This window comes from Podarcis filfolensis (assembly GCF_964270895.1).
Source record: "Podarcis filfolensis genome assembly, chromosome: 1".
Lineage (NCBI taxonomy): Eukaryota > Metazoa > Chordata > Lepidosauria > Squamata > Lacertidae > Podarcis > Podarcis filfolensis.
The window spans coordinates 95,235,998-95,258,428 of NC_139604.1; the positions used below are offsets into that span (position 1 = coordinate 95,235,998).

At 40.8% G+C, this 22,431-nt stretch overlaps 2 long non-coding RNA genes across 2 annotated transcripts in view; one reads left to right on the forward strand and one right to left on the reverse strand.

The window, feature by feature from the left end:
* The window catches only part of LOC310767021, a 962,895-nt gene that overhangs the window by 34,969 nt on the left and 905,495 nt on the right, over window positions 1-22,431 (forward strand). The window lies entirely within an intron of this gene.
* LOC310766886 overlaps window positions 2,426-22,431 on the reverse strand; it is a 34,510-nt gene continuing 14,504 nt past the window's right edge. Inside the window, exons 2-3 of the long non-coding RNA XR_014550501.1 lie at window positions 12,792-12,861; window positions 2,426-2,483 (exon numbers count right to left, since the gene is read on the reverse strand). This is a non-coding gene — a long non-coding RNA (uncharacterized lncRNA). The remainder of the gene's footprint in view (window positions 2,484-12,791; window positions 12,862-22,431) is intronic.

Sequence of the window (22,431 nt, forward strand, 5' to 3'; positions counted from 1 at the left end):
CTCAATGGGGCTTACTCCTGATTAGATATGCATAGTATTGTGCTGTTAGCCTCATAGCAACATTATAAAATTGGTTAGGTTGAAAGGTGCTGAAAAGTCTTGCGACATGATAAGACTAACACATTTATTATGGCATAAGCTTTCATGGACTACAGATAATTTGTCAGATACATGAAGTGTCCTGAGTGACATGGTCATTCCAGTGGTGAAGGAGTCAGAGGCAAAATATTAGTGGGGCCTAAAGATGGAAAGATCTGTCAGTTTTGGTCCTCTTAATTTCTCTTTTTTCTTGCCTTACATTCAGTTCTCCACATTTCCCGGCAATTTGCCTTTTTTTTTTTAATCCTCATGAAAATTCATCAGCATCTTAGTGCAAATTTCTCCTTAATAGACACAGTTTTGAGTAATGTACACATTTCCCCAAGCAATTTCCCCAAACATAATGCATTTGTGTGTGTTACTTTCACTAATATATTGATGCATACTTTCCCCTGATACTTTTTTTTTTTTGTAAACAAGGCTTGGTTGGGGAACTGCATTGCGAAATTCAGAGCACTGCAAATTTCAAAGAATGGCCGTGTTCCAGTTCTCATACTGTTTTGAAAGTGTGGATTTGATAAATTCGCCTTTAAATTCAAACTGAAGCATATTTCTGCTCCATCTCTAGTGGGGCTGGAGGCAAAAGTGGGCAGAGTATGGCTGTGGCTTTGTACAACAGGCTGCATTCCAGTCAGGGAAAAGAAAGAGGCCTCTAGACACGAACCTCTCCTGTCAGATAAGCAGGAGGCATGATTACAGTTTCAACCTGGCACAACTCACGAGGAGGGTGTGAAAAGACCAGGCAGCGGTGTGGCCTGGGCGGAGTCCAAAGGGTTAGACAGATGGGGCTGGAGGGCTGAATTCTGCCCCTGGGTCTAGACTTAAGGTGCCATAAGTCCCTTTGTTGTTTTTGTTTCAACAGATGACACAAGGGCCCCATTTTTTAGCTTGTACTGAGTGTCCTTCCAGGTTGCTTCTTTGTAAATGGTATGCATGTGTCTCAAATGATACTTCTGTTCAGCTGGATTTAGGTAAACTCACTTATCTGGTAAACTACCCAGTGGTATTATATGTTGGGAGTTAAGAAACAATTGAACAGTTACTTACTAATAATATGATGGTAATTTCTGCCACCCTTTTTACAGCAGAACCAAGAAACCTCAAAAATGTGAAACATGGAATCGATCATTTTTACGTTGCATGATACAGCAATTTATTGAATCGTAAACTTGTTTTCTTTTAAAGATTTGATGACTTATGGACTTGACAAATTACTGACTCACTGAGACGTGGGGGGAGCAAGTGTTCCCTGACATTTTAAAAGCTTTGATGTATTTATTTGGATTTTTAGCAGTGGGTGTGAAATGTGTTTGCTGTCCTTGAAAACACATGGATTTGAGAACTCATGCCATGTGTTATGCCTTAATTCCTAAATTAGAGACGGTGCTCAATGGTATTTGAAAGTTAATGCTCCTGTCCTCTCAGATGGCAGCCCTTTCCATTAACCATGGAGATGTTTGTTTTTCTTAGAGAGAAAACAGTGGCAGCATGCACAAGCTGAAACTCCCCATTGCAACAGCACTCTCCTTAGCAGCTGGTGTTCAGGATCATGCTGCCTCTGGCAGTGGAGGCCAAGGATATTGGGAGGTCAGAGATAAGGGGCTGTGTAGTCCAACAACATGTATAGGACACAACATTGGCTACCCCAGGCTTAGATTAACTAATATTTTCTCCCGTTCATCCCTGATGATTGTTCATGCTGGCTGAAGCTGATGGGATTTGGAGTCTAACACCAGCAGGAAGGTGCTATGTTGCCTTTGCCTGAATTAAATAGACTAGGCCCAGTGATTGATGCAACTTGGGGAGGGGGGAATACTAGATGCTTTTATTACAAGAGAAATGTTTCATATTGCTGAAGAGAGGCTTTATTGATGTCATTAAGAGTAATAACATTGTATGCTTTGCTTATTGCTTGGGAACCTGAATAATTCCAGATGCCTTTTCTAATAAGATGCCTTTTCTACTAGCTTGTCCTTGGAGTTCTTATTTATAAAGAGGTCCTGAAGAACAAGGAAGAGAGAGGTCCCAACATTAAAGGAGGTAAGTAGAAGGAATTAGAAGAAAAAAGAGAATGAATGGCACCTTTGGGGCAGATTCATACCATACCTTTAAAAGCGTGTCCAACACATTTTCCCCACAGAGAGCTACACTTCCCAGCACCCTTAAGAAACTACAGTTTGAAGGATTCTTGGGAGGGCAGTCATGGGCTTCCTTTCATGGATGCCTCTGCTGGATCGATGCCCGTTCCATGACTGGAAGAGCATCCAAAAAGAATGTTCCTTGTATTTATTTATGCAACATTCTAGGCATTTCCCCTTGCGCCACATCTCTATCCTGACTTGACATCAACCATAGATGAATGATAAATTTAGTGGTCTGTCCTTCTAATGGAAAGTGTACCCAGAAAAGAAAACACAGGAGTTAGACAAATATGAATAACATCACACAAGCAGGACCTTCTCTTCACATGAAAATCACTTAGCACAAGCGATGCAGGAACAAATGCCTCAGCCTCAGCGAGCTGGAATTTCCTTCATAGTGGACATACCGTGCTCAAAATCCGGATGATGGCCTGGTCATGTTTTTCTACTTAAAAAGAAGCCTGCCCTACGTGCTTATGATTGAAATGCCCTCGCTTTAAGGTAAACCGGCCGAAGTGTCAAATATATTTTTGACCTGAAATTTTTCATTCTGACTCTTTTTGAAATAATGGCTTCATTTCTTGTTATGGTTCTGCCTGCAGAATCTGTTTGCTTAAGAAGTAAATTCCAGGGTGAGCATTGGGACTCAAAGATAATTGTCTCACTCCACGTTAAAGAGAAGAAAGTGTATCTTCATTTAACAGCAACACAACAGTGAATAGTGGAAACATGCACAAATGAGCCACATAATAATTATTAGCTCCTTGAGACTATGATATACTGTATCTTGAAGTTGTATATATTTTGAAATTAGGAAAGGAGAAGGAGATGTGGGCTTTGGTGCCGGTGGTTCCACATGGCATGGAGTGGATCCATCTTCTCAGGGCTGCTGTTGGATAACTCTGCTTCTGTGGACTTCTGGCCTGGGCCCATGAAGATCTTCTAATTTCAATTTACCACAGTTTATCATTTCATCTGAACCACAGATGTAGTTGGCTCTAACTATGGTTTATTCAAACAAGTCAGAGTAAAAATTCATTGGGAAGTATTCTATTTTCAACTAATTGCTCATCGTTTCCTCCAGTCTCCTCACAACTGTGTCAGAGGAAGGGGGGGGGGAGTTTGAGCCTGAGACTTGTTCATGTAGCACTAAATTATGTTTCAGTCCAAACACAACCAATGCACGTATGAAATGGAGTCTCTGTGTGGGTTTGGCTTACTGAATAGCTCCCCCCCCAATAAATAAATAAATAAATAAATAAATAAAGTTTGTATTTGTTTTTGAAATGTTTTGAAATGTGGTGAGCTTTTACATAACTCAGGTGAAGAATTTCACTTACTGCTGCAATTTCTTGTATAAGAACAGCAAGTACCTGATGTAAATACAAACCTTGCAGTGCAAGTCCAAAACATTTAGACTCAACAAAGTCTCTTTCTCTCTTAAGAAAGGTCTTTTCCAATGTCAATTCATGAAATGCGAAAATCTGGCCTCTAAGTTAATACTGTCCAGTTTCTGAAAAGCAAAGTCTCATTAGGAATATATGACTCCAGCATTTTTTTTCTGAATAGTTTTTGAATCAAGACCTGGTAAAGTTGAGGTGAAAAAATGTAGTGCCTGGAAAGTGTACTGAAGTTCAATCAATCCATTTTCTTGCTAGAAATGTATTTTCAGCAGGAGATTAAAATAAGCACCATAAAAAACAGCCCATTGCTATTGAAGAATAACATTCCTAGAACTGGTACATCACAAGGCTAATTTGTGGTGCTTTACTGGAAAAGACACACTTGTTTTCCTTCCCTTTTCCATAATTTGATAATTCGAATGGTCATAAAAGTTCAAAAGAGTGATATATTTTGCACAGTGTATCAAAGCATCTGGGTCCATTGCTTTTAAACAATTGCTCTTACATTTAGGCAGGGGTTTCCCAACTTTTTCAGGCTAAGGGGTCCAGCTGCAGTATTTTGCACCAGTTGGAGCCTCCAGACTAGGCACAAGGATAGGCCCATAGAGAGCACATTGCAATAATCAAGTCTTGAGGTTACCAATGCACGAATCACTATCCCTGTTCAAGAACAGCCTTAGTTGACGTACCATCTGTAGCTGGTAAAAGGCAATCCTAGGCCCTGAGGCTACATGAGCCTCCAGTGAAAAAGATAAATTCAGGAGCACCACCAAACTCTGAACCTGTTCTTTCAGAGAGAGTGCAACCCTATCCAGAACACACAACTGGCCAGTCTCCTGGACACAGGAACCACCAACCCACTGACGTCTTCCCAGGATTCAAACATAGCTTATTGGCCTTCATCAACTCCACCACTGCGCCCAGACAATCGTCCAGATTATGCACTGCATGTCCTGACTCAGAAGTTACGGGGAAGTTGTGCTGCATATCATCAATATGCTGTTGAGACTTTGCCCCAAAACACTGAATGATCACACTCAGCCAGCAAGAAGCAGAAGCAGATACAAATTCCCCCAGTCACTCTGGATGGCGCCCAACAAAATATTCGGTTCCCAAACTGCGCCTGAACCCAGCTTTAAATGGAACTAGATAACCAGATAGTCTGTATCCTCCAAAAATTCCACATAATTATTGATCAATCTGTGCCTGCCCTCAATGCCACTGGGTTACTCTCCCAGTCTGCTGCCCCAACTCTGCTACCTAGTTTCCCATTGACTAAAAAGATGCAATTGCACCTTGATTTATCTTAATGATAAGTTGAGCCCCCAACAATTACTATAAACTTTTGAATGAAAAGAGAAATGTAGCTAGTTGTAAGCATACAGTAGTTTCATTCATCTGAAGTTGTTTGAGCTGGAGCAGAGAGCTGGTGGAAATATAATTATAATCATAACTCATTGTTGTTTTACATTGCCAGGAAGGTTTTCCATAGAATCATAGAATTCAGGAGCCCTATGGAAATAAATGGGGTCTGCTTGGTTCCCATTCACTTCAATGGGGCCTGTGCAGGAGAACCAACAAGTGAATTGTGCCCGTGGCTGTTGTGTTTATTTCTTAAATATGTTAGGACACTGATTTGGACATATTTTGACTAATGGAAATGAAGGATTCAAACATTATACCTATATCTCTTGTTCAAAAATTACATCACACATTAAAGCTCACTGCTAAAACAAAACATAACAATCCATATTTGGGTGAAGCCAAACCTACTATAAATTAAATTTACAAAAATTCTTTCAGTATAATTTATTGCCCTAGGACTGGGGAACAAAGCCAGTGACTTATCATATCACATGTATTGCAGAATGAAAACAAGGATTCTATGAACCAAGACCAGAAAATTGAGCTAGGGCCCATTAGATATTGCAAATGCTATTTCCATTGCTTTCTTGCCATGAGAACAATTCACATGATATCAATTTAATTCTCTTTTTTTTTATTCTTTAGGCAAAGAACCTGAAAAAGGTTTGGCAGAAAAAGGTTCCTGATGTAGATCTTCACTCACCCCATCTTCCCTGGTGGGGTACGGGGTGCAATTTTATGGTTCACCCCAGGTGCCAAAATGTCTTGGACTGGTCCTGTATACTGCATTAATAAACTATTTCCTCCCAGTTTCATCCAAGCATAAAATTAATAATAGTAATAAAATATAATCTGTTAACAGGGTAGGTTTATGACTGAGAAGCAAAATAGTGGTAGAAGCTTGGCAGGCATAAATGGCAGGCGTTGATAAAACAGTGTTTGCTGTTGTTTTTCAGCTCTAGGAAAAAGCCTCTTAATTTCCCCTCAGCTTTTTAGAATTCTGTTTCAACGTGGGTTTTAGCTGGTCAAGCTGTTTTTTTCCTAGAAATGTTGTTCATTTTATCTTAGTGTTGTCTATGTCTACATTGGAAGCTGCTTTGAGAACTTGTGCTGAAGGGTGGGGAACTTAAATGCCTAAACCAATTAGCCCTCTCACTTAATCTGGCTGTGAGTAAGACAGAAGGGCTGGTGCATGTCGGTGTGTCATTTGGGCAAAAAGGTATTTTACAAACCCTGAATGTTTAGGCCAAAAGTGTGGATCTGTCGCAGACCTCCCTACTTTGCTACCTTAAATCTGTCCATTTTGATAAGCTGGAGTTGTACAGTGGTACCTCTAGTTAAGAACTTAATTCGTTCCGGAGGTCTGTTCTTAACCTGAAACTGTTCTTAACTAGAGGCCTGCTTTCGCTAATGGGGCCTCTTGCTGCTGCTGTGCTGCCGGCACACGATTTCCATTCTCATCCTGGGGCAAAGTTCTCAAATCGAGGTAACTCTTCCAGGTTACTGGAGTTTGTAACCAGAAGCGTTTGTAACCTGAGGCGTTTGTAACTCGAGGTACCACTGTACCACACATCTCCTTGAAGTTTGTACGCTGGAATTCCGGCCAAGAGTGGACTGTGTGTGATGTGTGTTGTTCTGTCAGTTGCATTCACTTAGACGATGCTCTTCACATTAATGGTATGGGAGGGACTTCTGCCCATGACAGCACCCTTTACAAACTGTCCATTTGTAAAGTTACGTGCATTTCTAGAGATGAACCCCACCTTTGTGTCTCAGAAGCAAATCCAGTTGTTCTGCTTAATTCACCTCAGGCTTTGAAAATGAGCTTGCCACCGACTTACCCCCTGTGTCTTTGATGCCAAAAGGCTTGAGAGAAGAAGAAGGATGCTGGCATTTTTAAGCACCCTTTTTTGGGTCAGATTATCTTAGTAAGAAGCAGCTGGATTTTGCCAGACTTCTTCGTGGTTTACATGGATGACAACCATAGATTTAACAGCAACCAGACATCACACTTCATTTAGATGGCCCAACTGTGTGTTTTTCCCCAAGTCTCCTGATCCAAAATGCATCAAGACATTTACAGTTTCTCCTCCATGCTGACCTTTTGGATTTTGTAAATAATAGGGGCTGTAATTTGCCTATGTCTTTTATTTTTTTTAATCCCTCTCTATTTCTCAACAGTTTGCGGGTTCCATTCTCATAGGATTCCATCATCGACTTCAATATCACAGAAAACATTATGTCAGCCTGCCACAATATCAGTGAGAATCAGCCAGATCGTTGACGCATAATTTGGCCTATGTGGTAGCAGAGTGTTTCAAGAAACTCTCTATGGGATAAAGAGTAAATTATAATAAGTCTTTCTGCTTCTGCATGGCAGCCCTCATTCTTCTATGGCCAAACCTCCAAGTTAACCTCATTTGGAAGACTCTGCTATAATATGCTCATGATCTCTGATCTGGATTTGCTCATATCCTCACTCTAATGCAAGATGAGTAGCTGACGAAAGACACTTGGCAAAGGAGATGTCCAGTCATAATTATTTTCCTTACATGTGCATAATCCCATATCTGACTATAATCCACCTTCCTGCTACTTAATTCTGAATGTCATAGCGTCTCAGATATTTATCCTCTTCAGGGCTCTCTTCCGAACACTTTCTATCTTGACTAAGGTTACGGCAAAGATCAATGGGATTACATTACAGGAAGCGGGTTCCAATTAAATGGTCGGAAAGACCTTCCCCATTTTAAGGCTATTTAGGTAGTAGAGTAAATTGCCTTTGGATGTTTTGTCTAAGCTGGAGATTTAACAGAAAAGGCTGAATTAGCCTATGGATGGGGCATTAAAAACGGCACAGCAAAGACACTTGACTAATATGAATAGGCAGGGAATTCAAGAGAGTATTGTATGGGCATTTATCATTTAAAAGATGCCAAATATGGGTGCATTCAGACACAGGGAATATTGCATTAGTTTTCTTTATTATAATGTTAGTGCTTCTGTCCTGGTTTCTAACACTCATTTCACGCTGCGGTGCATGTTGCATTATGGAGCTGTGGCTTTTATACCAATATACTGTCACTTCTGCCTCTTGGGAGAAAAGCAATGACAAACCTAGACAGCATCTTAAAAAGCAGAAACATCACCTTGCCGACAAAGGTCCGTATAGTTAACGCTATGGTTTTCCCAGTAGTGATGTATGGAAGTGAGAGCTGGACCATAAAGAAGGCTGATGGCCGAAGAATTGATGCTTTTGAATTATGGTGCTGGAGGAGACTCTTGAGAGTCCCATGGACTGCAAGAAGATCAAACCTATCCATTCTTAAGGAAATCGGCCCTGAGTGCTCACTGGAAGGACAGATCCTGGAAAAGACCCTGATGTTGGGAAAGATTGAGGGCACAAGGAGAAGGGGGCACAAGGACGACAGAGGACAAGATGGCTGGACAGTGTTCTCGAAGCTACCAACATGAGTTTGACCAAACTGCGGGAGGCAGTGGAAAACAGGAGTGCCTGGCATGCTCTGGTCCATGGGGTCACGAAGAATCGGACATGACTAAACAATTAAACAACAACAGTCACTTAGCACTAAATTTTACTGACATCAGTGGCCACAGTGTGACACAACAATAAACATAATTGGAGAACATCACTACTCCCCACATTTTCCCTCACATGGGTGCTTTTGTTTCCCTGTGGTTCACTCATGAAAATGGGAGGAAAGAACTGTTTGCCAATGTACTGCCCCAAATTCTGTCACTTTACTCTCAAAATTTTGGGGGCTAATGGGGTTCCAAATGGATTCCTTTTTTAAATGGAAGCAATTAACACAGAAATGTGCACCAAATATCCACTAGATCCCACTAGATTTTTGGAAGCGGCTTTTACATTGTGTGAATGCTTAAATGTAATGTGGAAATTAACAGAGGGGTATGTTGGGGAAAGGGACAAGGGTGGCGCTGTGGGTTAAATCACAGAGCCTAGGGCTTGCTGATCAGAAGGTCGGCGGTTCAAGTGCAAGGAGATAAATAGGTACCGCTCTGGCGGGAAGGTAAACAGAGTTTCCGTGTGCTGCTCTGGTTCGCCAGAAGCGGCTTAGTCATGCTGGCCACATGACCCGGAAGCTGTACGCCGGCTCCCTCGGCCAACAAAGCGAGATGAGCGCCGCGACCCCAGATTCAGCCACGACTGGACCTAATTGTCGGGGGTCCCCTTGCCCTTTACCTATGTTGGGGAAACAAAATAAACGGCCATGTGAATGAAGCCTATGTGACTAACATGCAAGTAGAAATCTAGCAGGCAGATACAGGCATGACTATGAACACTGAAAACATTGAACAGTAAAAAAAAAAGTCTTTATCTTCATTGCTGAAAGTAGCAGACATTAAAATTAATGTACCATCTCATTTGCCTTTCAATTTCAGTAACTTTCAGCAGTGGTCATTCTATAAAAGGGGTATATGTGGATAAGACACATTGTTCCCAGGAAAGAATTTTGGATAATTAAGTTTTATGAAATAGAGATTCTAGTCTTTAAGCTCTTTCCCTGGCTATTTTGAGCAAATAATCAAATTATACAAGAACAGATTAACCCAATGAAAAGGGCAGACTAAGGAAACAATTTACTTATACAGAATGTAATAAATGAATGACAAGTATAAACTTATTACACATAGTAAATTCCCAGGAAAACCTTATGCTTATTTCTGGGGATCTAAAGTTTATGGACTTGGTTTTTCTATTTAGAAATGAGTGATTCAACTGGTTCAACATCATAAAATCATATCAACAAAAATTCCCCAGAGTCCAAACCAGTGACTATGCTTGGGAACTATCTGAGCATCTACTATTATAAATCACTACGGAAGTTTGGTCTGGTAAATATTTCAGCCTATTTTCAGAGAAAGGCAAAACATCAAAGGTTCAGCCTTTTATATTCTAATTATTTGAGGATGCAGATCAATTTATAGATGGCATTGGCTGATAAACTATGTCCCTCTGGCAGCCTTTATTTGCATAAAGACTTTGAATCATCTTCTACTCCTGCATTTACTTTCCTAGACTTAGGTGGGCCTATAGATTTCAGTCATGGAGGCAGCATTTAGCCAGCAGTTTAAGGATTAGCAATCTGGATTGCCTCTCAGCAAACTCCAGTACTGTCCTTTCTGCCATGATTGAAACACAGAGCATCAGTAAAGTGGCACCAGTTGTTCCTACACAGTTGTGGGCATATGGAGCTTGTTCATTGGCCTCATCAGATTGCAGCTAGCTCTGCTTAACACAAAGAGAGATAACCAGCTTATTTGATCCAGTTGGGTCAGTAGGGAAAAAAGAACTGGAAAGTGTTTCTGCAACAAAAAGTGAGGTGGGGGGGGGAGTAATTTTTAAGTTATGGAAATTGAGATTGCAATGTTATGTAGGAATTCCACACATAGTATTTTTCTTTCTAAATCATTGTGAAATTTCCCACAGCTCTTTTGTGCTATGCTATTGATATTATACAGCTTTGTTAATGAACTGCCAATGACGGTGTTAAGTTGCTAAACTTGGGTAGAAACAGGAGAAGGAGCTAACACTGAAGTGAAATCTCCAACTGAGGAAAAACACCGCAGTAAATTCTACAAAACCACATGCATTTTGTCCTTTCTTTGATAGCAATAGAACTGCATAGGCCTTCAAAAAGAAGGCAAATGAGGCATTTATCCATGTTTTGCATGAGGAAGAGAGTTGGCAGTTGTTTGGGGTGACTATTTATTTTCTACATGCTAAATAACAATGGGCACAGTTAGAGATGGGTGAACTTCTCAGTTTCAACCTCTTACTGGTTCTCATTTTTCTTGTCTTAAGTTCAGTTATCTACATTTCCACATCATTTTGCATTTAGAAAAAAAGCCCTCATGAAAATTAATCAGCATTTAGTATGAATTTATTCTACTATACACATTTTTCTATCCAATTTTGCCTAATATACTTGTTTCCAAACCAAGTTTCCATATTTTGCATGTTGTTCTCTAACTCACACATTCATGTTGCCTTGGTAAATACAATTTTGTATACATTAGTTGCCTGAAGAACTGCACTGAAAAATTTGAAGAAAGTGCAAACCACGGAGAATCACTATGTTTTAGTTCACATATCATTTCAGAAAGTATGAATTAGGAAGGTTCACCTTTAAATGTGAACTGAAATAAATTTCTTCTCCATTCTTGGCACAACCCCATTGTCATGAAAGACCTCTTCCTTGCACTGGTATTTGTGCAAATAACCTTCCAGTGTTTTTACTGCACCTGGCATATGATAGCAGCAGCCACAGAAACAAGACTAACATTGACAAAAATAACCTCATGAATTTGGGGAAAAAAAACATCAGAGAGCTGTTGTAAAGTCATTCAGAAACCACAAAACACTAAGTAGGAAGGAAAATGAGGAAAAACAAGCAGAATAATGCACCATTAGGCACTTGATACAAACTTGTGCTAGTTGCTTCGAGCACTCATGCTGCAAAATAGTTACTGAACTGGCCAGGAGGGAGAATGACATAGATTTATGGAGCTGAAAAAAACAGAAGACCACCCAGTCTACGTTACTTTCACAAAGGTGGCATGATTGCCACACATTATGTGAAATCATTACAGTGGTACCGCAGGTTAAGAACTTAATTTGTTCTGGAGGTCCGTTCTTAACCTGAAACTGTTCTTAACCTGAGGTACCACTTTAGCTAATGGGGCCTCCTGCTACCGCTGTGCCGCCACCACATGATTTCTGTTCTCATCCTGAAGCAAAGTTCTTAACCCGAGGTACTATTTCTGGGTTAGCGGAGTCTGTAACCTGAAGTGTCTGTAACCTGAGGTACCACTGTATGTGATGAGCGTTGTTTTGACTGTAAGTGTTGCAATGAAGTACTGCCTAACTGACCAAACTATCACATCATTGTGGGCACCAGTGTGTAACAGAGTGAGGGTGCCCTTTCAGAAAAGTTCTTGCAGAGTAGATAGCTGTAGATTGTTCACAACCCAAGAAAGATGTTGTAGGAAAAGCCAAGCGAACAAGACCAGAGTCACTAGGGGAATCTGTACTGAACTCCCACCTTAATTTTATAACATTAAATTAAGTCTCTCTTCATTGTTCAACAAAACCATGTTACTGATGCATTGTGCTTCAGAGAGCCCATCTGGATGCAGTTTCGTTTGCCAACAAGTTTAATGTCTCACTTAAGGCTGAATTTAGCAACATACAGGGTTGTGTAGAAAGTGCGGTTGCTGGTACATCTACTTTCAGTGGCTTCGGCAAGATTTTCCACATCTTTCTCCAATTTAAACCACAACTCAGCAGAGGCAATCTGCATCCAGAAACAGATTTCAAAATATATTTGCCTACCCAGGAAAAAGCTAGGTGGGTGAGGAGGAGACTTGTAAGAAGCAACCAGGGGCTTTAGTCCCATCAGAAAATGGTTGGCCACATTCTGCACAAGCTGAAATTTTCCTTGGTTGTACAGTTAAAAGCATGACATGCAAAAAGACATTGCAGAGTATCACTGGAGAATGGTCCATTACCTCCTAGAAATTCAGGTTTGTGTCAAGCCATTTTGGAGTTATTTTTTTCACCTATTGATTTACAGACATATGCTTCTCCTTACTTAGCAAGTCCCCTAAGTAAAATGAAGAAACTACTGTTTTGTTTTTGTGTGGTCCCATTTCACTTCCAAACTGATTGTCACTCAGTTGGCTGTTGGACGGAACAGTGATTCAGACTTACTTACATTCTCCCAAATGTGAAGCCTACCTTGTCTATAGTTATCAGTGTTCTCTCCGGTATGAACTTGAATGGCATTTTGTTGATGGTGAGTCAGTGTCTGAAATATGAGGCACATATTCAAATCAGCTACTAGAATTTATTAAAAAGAAAAGTGCCCAAGTAGGCTGTAGCCAAATACCTAATGATTAACAATTATTATAGCACATGATCCTTCTTTGGCAGAAAACATATCCCTTGGATTTCCTAAGAAATGCCTAAATGCGGCTATGGTTGCCACAGCTAAATGCTGGCAATTTTGTCTTTGCCTCAAAACATGGGAGGAGTGCCAGATGGCTTGCTTGCTTTCTATTTTGAAGCTTCAGCATTCACAACCTTTGTATTACATGTCTGTGTAAAGAAAATGTTCTGTAACCTTCAAGCAAATATTTATAACTGAAAATTCAAGAAAGGGTAGTGTCCCTTGCTCAACTATGAGGTTAAGATGGTAAAGCTATTATTTGAAAATGAAAACTCTTTAATGAATATTTACCACACACAAATTGCTTTAGCATTCTTTGGCGTTGATCACCTTCCTTTTTTTAAAGGGATGATCTTATTTGAATGTCAAAACAACTTGAAGACAAGGGAACAGGACGTCCCACGAAGAATACTGGAGCTCAGCAATTGTGATCGCGATCCCTTTGTGTTGACTTTAGCCTTTTGCATTGAATGTAATGAAGGATAGTTTGAAATAGTCGAATGACTGGAAGCCCAAATAATTACCTGTTATACAGATAATCTGCAATGGCACTTTAGATAAATGTTAAGTTTCTCCGGCACTCCAGGTGATGGACCTAAGGATCTGAATCTCATATTCGGTACATTTTCAGAAGCCTGAATACCAAGAAACTTGAGCACCAAAATCTCAGGGAATAATAATAATAATAATAATAATAATAATAATAATAATAATAATAATTTATTTATACCCCCGCCCATCTGGCTGGGTTTCCCCAGCCACTCTGGGCGGCTTCCAACAGAACACCAAAATACAATAACCTATTAAACATTAAAAGCTTCCCTAAATAGGTCTGCCTTCAGATGTCTTCTAAAAGTCTGGTAGTTGTTGTTCTCTTTGACATCTGGTGGGAGGGCTTTCCACAGGGCGGGTGCCACTACTGAGAAGGCCCTCTGCCTGGTCCCCTGTAACTTGGCTTCTCACAGTGAGGGAACCACCAGAAGGCCCTCGGCACTGGACCTCATGCTTTTTCCAGCATGTTTTCATCCCAGTTATTCAGATCAATGAATAAGACTCTGTCTTTCTGTCCCTTCCTTGTGGAGTTGCACCTACAATTACAACAGAACAACATCACTTTAGAGTTTGGAAAGAATCATTAACACACTTTCATTTAATTTCATTTCAGCAGAAGTATTTGATTGGTTCTGATGGTTTGTTCTGATGGCTTATGTTTCTTATGCTTTGAGGATTTCTTGACACTTCATTTTGATCTGGCAGAGCAAACACGTTAATATCATTCAGGCATTCTGAAATAAACATTTCCTTTCATAAGAATTTACTGATGTAATAGGTACCACATAGCTACTACAATAAATTTAAGCTGTCAAATATATTTATGTGTGCTTTGGGTCTCCCTTTCCTGCCTATATCAGAGACAAAATTCCTATGAACTTTAGCAGTAGAGACATCCATAGTTTTTGACATTTGTGTGGCTGTCTTACAGATATAAATACTTCTTTTCTTGTAGCTAAGGCCAGCTAATGTTATATTTAAAGAAAAACAGCTGAAAGTATAAAATTATTCATCAAGTGTTGCTTTTATTATTGCAACAGTCGGAAGATATAATGGCCTAGTGCCATTATTAACAACATCCACTGGAAGTCGTTCATAATGGCACTTGCTTTGTTTAATGATTTTCCTTAAACATCCCTAAACAAGAAGTCTGAGTGACACTTCCAATTCTGAAAAAAATGTATGTTCTGAAAGTATTGTCAGCATTTAACTCACACCACATTTTGCATTGTTATTATGACCAGAGTTATTGCTGGACAGTGTAACGTTTAGAATTAAATAAACAGAGCCCTTCTACACAGTACATTTCTTTGAACATCTATGATTGAAAATTGTGAATGTATTTTCTATCCACAAATATACTTCAGGCTAGTTCATCCTGAAAGTCATCTTCTCAATGTTAAATATTAATATTAAACTCAAACTTGGACCTAAAAGATACCATGGAATCTAGGATAGGCAGGTGGTACTTCAGATATTTATGTATTGTGCTGCCATTGTTCTGCCCTCATCCTACTGGCTCATGCTAAATCACTGTTTTGCCAAATAGAACTATTCCATTTATTCCATTTATAGCCAGCCTTTCCTTCAAGGAAATTTACAATGCAAGAGTCCCATGATATTCTGGGTTTCCATGGTGCAAATATATTCTTGTCTTGAAACAATTAAAACAGAAATGGGCATTAAACTAGATTCTGCAAGATTTCCAGAAGTGAATTTTACATGATGTGTGAAAGATGACATAAAATGTGAAAATTAACAGGTATGGGAATGCTGGGAAGACAGAATAAAATGCTTGGTGAATGCAGCCAGAGCCTTAATTTAACATTCTGACCGTACAAGGGCCAGTCATCTCTGTCAGCATCTGTGGTTGCGCTGCTGCTATGTTTTGCTCAGAGGTTGCAAAATATAGGGAATACACAGACATTCTGAGGTTGAGAGGCCTGGGGAAATCTCTTCCTTTCTTCACACCTGGGGTTTACTGCTTGTTAGTGTTCATGTGCCCCCTTCATGTGTGAACACTCCATAACAAACAGAGCCTTCTAGATTTGCAATTTATCATCTGGGCTAGGAGTTCCGAGGGCAGACATCCTGTCAAACTTTGCAGCCTTTCACATCAATCTCACATTACTCCAAATGTGGCGCCTTCCAGTAAGGACAGTTATATTTTCAGAATCTGAATAAAGAATTTTGTTTTCAATCCCAGATTTTGTATCATTTTCATCTGAAGAGATAGAATAACCTGGCCGTTTCTCTCTGGGGCGTCAGATATTTGTAATTCCTGAATCTAATATTCTGCTCTCATTACTTTCCTGTTTTCGAGCAGACTGTCTGGGTTTTCCAGTTGTCTGAAATCTGCCCATTACAAGTCATTTTAACATAAGGTTGGAAGCTGCTTGCTTAAACTGGACAAAAACTGTGCCTCTGTTTCCCCCTTTTGCCTCTCTTTATCCTGCTCAGGTTGCAAATTCTGGCAGGGAGCAATGCCACAGTTTGACAGCTGCTTCAATAGCTTTTCTTAAGAATTTGCTCAGTTGCTTTGAGCATCCTCAAGACTGGTACCAAAATCTGGCACTGAAGCAAATCCTTGCGCAATAGTGTCATTCAAGTGCTTGATGATTGACAGAGTCCCTCAAGAGGTGTCTGAAGGATTGCAGAAATCCTGCTGGTGCATCAGAAATGAAATATATATATTTTTTTTTTTAAATATTTATTGGTATTTTCAAAAAACACACAACAAACAAAAACAAAAAAAAAATAAACAAAATATTCGAAACTAAACAAAAAAAATAGAAAAAACACATACAGTTTCTGATACTTATTTTCCTCAACCTTGTTTCTCAGACCTCCTCACACCTCCCCTTCTTGTATTCCAATTTAAATTGTCAATTCAGCGAGTCCTTAACTTATTTCTTCACCTTAACTTAAACATTTATTCTAACATACTGTTATTTTACTTTACTTCTTTTTTCCATTTCCTCCATTTATTTTTAACAGCCTTATTCTCACTTAGTTTAAAAAAAAAGAAAAAAAAAAACAATTTCACCTTATTAAAATTACACATCAATACTTATACCTCATTAATTTATTCTTGAACCTTTTTCCTAAGGTCGACCAAAATTTCCCTTCCACGGTTTACCCAATTTCCTTACCACTAACAAAATATAAAACAAACAAAGCAATGCAAATTATCCTTATGTACCCTTTGGATTCCCAACCTCCACCCACCCTTCTCCCGGTTCCAGTCCCCAACCAATATCCATCAGTCTTTATATTATTTATTTAGCCTGGAGATCTCAGGTCCGAGGCCCTTATGTCTCTCTCAGTTCCTTTCTGCCGGTCTCTTTGATAGACCTTGATGTTAAGCCCCAGGTCTCGGAGGGGCTCCGGCCCAACAGAGTCGGTGTTGCTTCTAGCCAGTCCTCCATACTTAAAAGCAAAAGCAAAGCCTATGGGGTATTCCAACTCTTGTTTCAAATTTCTTTCAAATCCAAATGTCCCCACAGCTCCAGCTTCCACCTTCAACAAATTTATAATCCTCAGGTCTTCAGATCTCCTCAAAAGAGGATCTCTCCATTTTCCAAATTCCCAATCAAACCAGGCTTTCCGCATCCAGTTTTTATTGTCCTTTTTTATCATCATGTCAGGCCTCATATTGTAGCTCTCCTTTGACTCCTGCAAACCTCCATCTCCTCCTTCGTTTTCTTCAAAAAGAACATATTGCTCCATCGTGTCTACGCTTTCGGTTTCATTTATTTGTTCAGTTGAATAGGCTTCCTGTTTCAAATCCTTATCAGACTCCAAGCTGTTGTTTACTGTCCAGTGTAATAGCGCTACCTCTGTAGACAAAGCATCGTACTCATCTTGTAAGTTTCCCAAGAGAACCAGTGCTCTGTCCAATTCTGCTTGGAATTTAAACACTCCAGCCATTTTTGTAATGTAGTATCCTTGTTACCCCTCTAGGGGGATTTAATTCCTTGATCTTCCTTTCAGCTCAAAAACCAAAAGTCCAGTTATTTTGTATCAACCTTATTTTCAACAAGTTATCCCGAATAAACCAGCAAAAACAGCAGAAACAATGTTCTCTTTTTCCAGCTGACAACTAGCTGACTAGCAGCTCACTTGACAGCTGTCAAAATCTTCCATGCAACAGGCTTTCTCATCGGACGTTCCCGGGTCTAGGGGGGGGTGTAGTTTCAGCTCCCAAAATTCTTTTTATCCTCCAGAATATCCTCTTATAATGTCCAAACCGTGAGGTCAGGATCTTTAGTTAAAAAAAAGCAAGAAACAGATTCTCTCGACCTTAGCTGCCCAGTCCTTTGCTTTAAGTTGTTTACAAAGAGGGGGGGGTGGACTTCCTTTTTAGCCCCTTCCCGCTCGTTCCAAATCCAAAATAAGAATTTTTTTTTAAAGTTCCAATCTCCGTATTACTCACGGGTTGATGTTTTAGGATCCAATCACTCTTAGAAGAAGTTGGCGCTCTCTGTCAATGGCTTGCGGCTTCACTCCGTAGACGAGGGAGTACTCTCAGCACCACGCCTTACCCTGCCTCCGTTCCGAAGCCTTTAAAAAGGCTCCGTCGCGGATTGGGGGGGCGCAAATGGTGCCCGCCGAGTCTCTTTGTTCACAGGCATCCGCGCCTGTGATTTTAAGGGTCCCCGCTTCGCCGCAGCGGCCAGACCCAGACGCTACGGAGCCGATTCCCTCCGGAGCTCGGAGGGAATCCGCCATTAAACAGTGGCACCAACCCGGAAGTTCTGCCAGAAATGAAATATAGAAGCATCACAGGACACAAGTTTGTTTGTGATTCCAGTAGGGGAAAATTTAAAATTTATTTTATTATTTCTCCATTTGAATATCATTCTGATACACAGCCTAGAAATAAGTCATTGGTACTGTAGCAAATCACTTATTCTCTATAATCTAGTTTGTTCCCATTTTTAAAGACACAAGACTGTTCAACCTGTGATTATTAAAAGTAACTGTACTTTAAAAAAAGAAATGAATCCAAATCAACTTATCACAGGAATGTGCTTTCAACCAGCCTTTGGGGAAGTTTGGCTTCTTTTTGCTGAGTTCTACACAGGAATGGTTAAATATTGTTTCTCCAGTCTCCTGATGTTCTTAATTTAGTGCTGGCATTTATCGTTTTCCTCAGGCAGACAATTCGGCTTCCCTTGGGGATGAACCAAGCAGTCACACTCACAAATAGACATATCCCAGAGCCACTTCTATTGAGCTGTTCCTGCTTTCATGTGACAGTCCCTGTGTCTATGTTTGTGTACTCTTGATTCCCTAGTAACAACCTCTCCCTCATTTTTGAAGAGGCATACAAAAATGCCAGCGGACGGCCTTAATTTTCCCACATGTTAACTTGGTGTTCCCTGCAGAATAGCAACCACTTGGTTAAGGGAAAATAAATTGAGAAAATTTTAATAAGGAGATACTGTAAACTACAGTACTGACTGCTTCTGCATGTCTCATGTCAAATATTGATCATTGCTTGGATATCTTCAAATCCACTGTAAAGCAGATACTTTCAAATCTGACCACTACTAAATGTCTACTATGAGATACTGTCGGATATAAAAAAAGGTAAAGGTAAAGGACCTCTGGACGGTTAAGGCCAGTCAAAGGCGACAATGCGGTGTGGCGTTCATCTCGCTTTCAGGCCGAGGGAGCCGGCGTTTGTCCACAGACAGCTTTCTGGGTCATGAGGCCAGCATGACTGAACAGCTTCTGGCGCAATGGAACACCGTGACAGAAACCAGAGCTCACAGAAACGCAGTTTACCTTCCTGCCAATGTCAGATATAGATGGTTGTAGGTATGATAATGTCAAACTCCTGCTGTAGCTGTATTGGTCTGCCGTAGTCGAAACAAAATAAAACAAATAAAATAAAAAAATAATAAAAATCCTTCCAGTAGCACCTTAGAGACCAACTAAGTTAGTTATTGGTATGAGTTTTCGTCTGAAGAAGTGTGCATACACATGAAAGCTCATACCAATAACTAACTTCTTCAATCCAACTCTCTTATGGGCAAGCTTCCAAGGGTTGTGGGCTGGACCAGACATGAAAGTGAGCAGAGCAACAACTGTAAATTTGACCACTGTGCAGTAGGCTGGTTCCTACATACACTCATGTACTCCAGGCAAGCATTATCAAAGACAAATTCCAGTCTGGAAACAAAAGCATTTGGGAGTTCAAAGCAGATCCAGTGAGGAGTGTGGCCCGGGGAGAGGGGGGGTGGCCTGGAGAGAGTTCAAAGGGCCAGACAGAGATGGCTTGGGGGCCGCATTTGACCTCCAGGCTTGAGCTTTCCCTCCTCTGTTATAGATATTGTTAGCTTGGACCACCCCTAATATACATCAGTATTTAAAATCTCAGACAGTTTTTGGGAAGGAAAACCCTGCCTTGCTCTCTATATGGCAGATCTTCCAATGGTCTTCAGTTGCAAAGGATCTCTAAGTGTAATTATTACAACTGTTGATGCTAGAAACATAGGAAACTGTCCTATACTACTTTGGATCATTGCTAGCTCAGTAATGTCTACACGAGCCTTCCCAATCTGAAGCCCAGCTCTCATTAGCCCTAACCAGCATGGCCAATACTAAACTCAATGGGAACCATGGTCCAAACTATCAGGTTGGGGAAGGTTGGACTATCCAGATTGGTAGGGGCTCTGTTTTTCAGACAGGAATTTCCCAGACTTACTTGGCAATGCGAGGGATTGAACATGGGGCCTTCTGTATGCAAAGCATTACTGATCTACAGCACTCCCACTAATTGTTTGGAATTACAGGGAGCTAGGGAGACTCCCCTGAGGAAGTAAAGTATTGAAATGGGAGAGAAATTCAAAGGTATATTGCAGGGGTCAGCAAACTTCTTCAGCAGGGGGCTGGTCCACTGTCCCTCAGAACTTGTGGGGGGGCAGACTATATTTTTTGGGGGGGAAATGAACGAATTTCTATGCCCCACAAATAACCCAGAGATGCATTTTAAAGAAAAGGACACATTCTACTCATGTAAAAACATGCTGATTCTCAGACCGTCCGCGGGCTAGATTTAGTAGGCGATTGGGCTGGATCTGGCCCCTGGGCCTTAGTTTGCCTACCCATGGTATATTGGTTTGGGAGAGAGAGACATGCACCTCTAATAACCTGAAGCACTATTTGCTTGACTGTGTAGAGGGTTGCTCATCATTGGGGCAGCTGCGGTTTCTCCTGTTTATATTTTGTCTCTTCTTTTGGCAAAGAGTTCAAGGCCACTCAGTACACTTCAAGGCTGAGAAGGAATTTGAACCCAGGTCTTCCTGGTCCTAGTCCAACACCAACACACAATCCTCTGTTGCACAACGGCTCTCAGATAAGATCCCAATCCTCCTCTTTCTTTAAGAAAAAGTCTTGGGGGGAGGGGGTTGCCAGATGTTTTCTCAAAGTAGCCCAGCTGCCTTTTATAGCATCCTTATGCCAGCATTTATGACACAGGATCCGTCACATGGAGAGTTGCAGCTGAAAGAAAGACAACAAGTGAGGGAAAGTTCAGAGAGGCCAATTTTCTCTCTCTCCTGAATTCTTTCTGAAGAGGGTGGATAAGACAACAACGCTCTACAGACAAAGATTGGCAAGGAACAAAGAGCGATTTTATGTGCAATACTTGGAACTGTTTCCCCTAAAAAATGTAATAATTCTTAATAGACTTCAATATATTTCCTTTGTTGCTATTTTTCCCCCCAATCAAGGAGTGTGCCAATGTAAATTTAAAAGTGAATTCGCCCTGTAGGCAGAAGGATGCACAGTAACTATTTTTATTAGGATACTGTGCTTATTACAAAAATGCAGACCAGGAACAGGGAACCTTCCAGAAGTTATTGGACTCAACTGCCCTAATCGCTGACCATTGGCCATGCTGGCTGGGGCTGATGGGACATGACATTAACAGCATCCAGAGGACCACAGGTTTTCCATCCTTTCTGCAGACAGACAAATGCGAAGGAATCTGGATGGCATCTTTTTAAGATGGAGAATTTTCTTCTTCTTCAGCATTTCAAAATGTAATAACATAGACCTTTAGGAGGGCTTTAACTTTTAGAACATTCCTGCATCAAGAAGACTTTCAGTCATTATCAAATAAGAGCAGATGCCAAAAGACGGTTACAAGTCAAATAACATGTCAGAATCCGGCAAGGGCAATCAGCACACAGGAAGAGATTTCTGCACCAACCACTCATTTAGACCGTGTCACCATTCCTTAATGTATGGAGGTGTTTTTACACAGGGAAAGCTTCCAGCATGCCGCACAAAAATTCACAGAGGAGAAGGCTAGTGGTGGATACTATCTGCGATGGCTATGTTCTACCTCAGCAGTTGGAGGCCGTAATGCTTCTGTGCTCTTGTGCTCACATCCTTTATGGAGGACTGTCACAGTTCTTTATGGAGGCCTGACCTGCTGGGAGCCTGAAGGGCCCTGCCCTGCTTCTCTCCACCTGGCTTGGGGCGGGGCCTGACAGGCTCCATAAAGGACTGCTGCTGCTGCTGGGCAGAGAGTGTCAGGAGTAGGACCCTGGCAGAGACACATGCGCGACTGGCATGTTCTCTCCCTCCTGGTTGATTGTTCGGGAGCTTCAGAAGCTTTCTTCTGCCCAAACATCACAGCAGCAGATGCCAACAGACATCAGCACACTTAGGGACCCGCAGAGTCTTCACAGCTTGCCTGACAGACCTCAGCAACTCAGCATTTTGGCTAATCTACTTTATTTACATATTTATTTATTTACACATGGGGCATTGCAACATGGCTCCCTCTCTCTCTAGCACCAGGCAGCAAAGAGAGAAAGAACAAAGGACAATAGTCCCACTTCAAGGAACACGGTAACA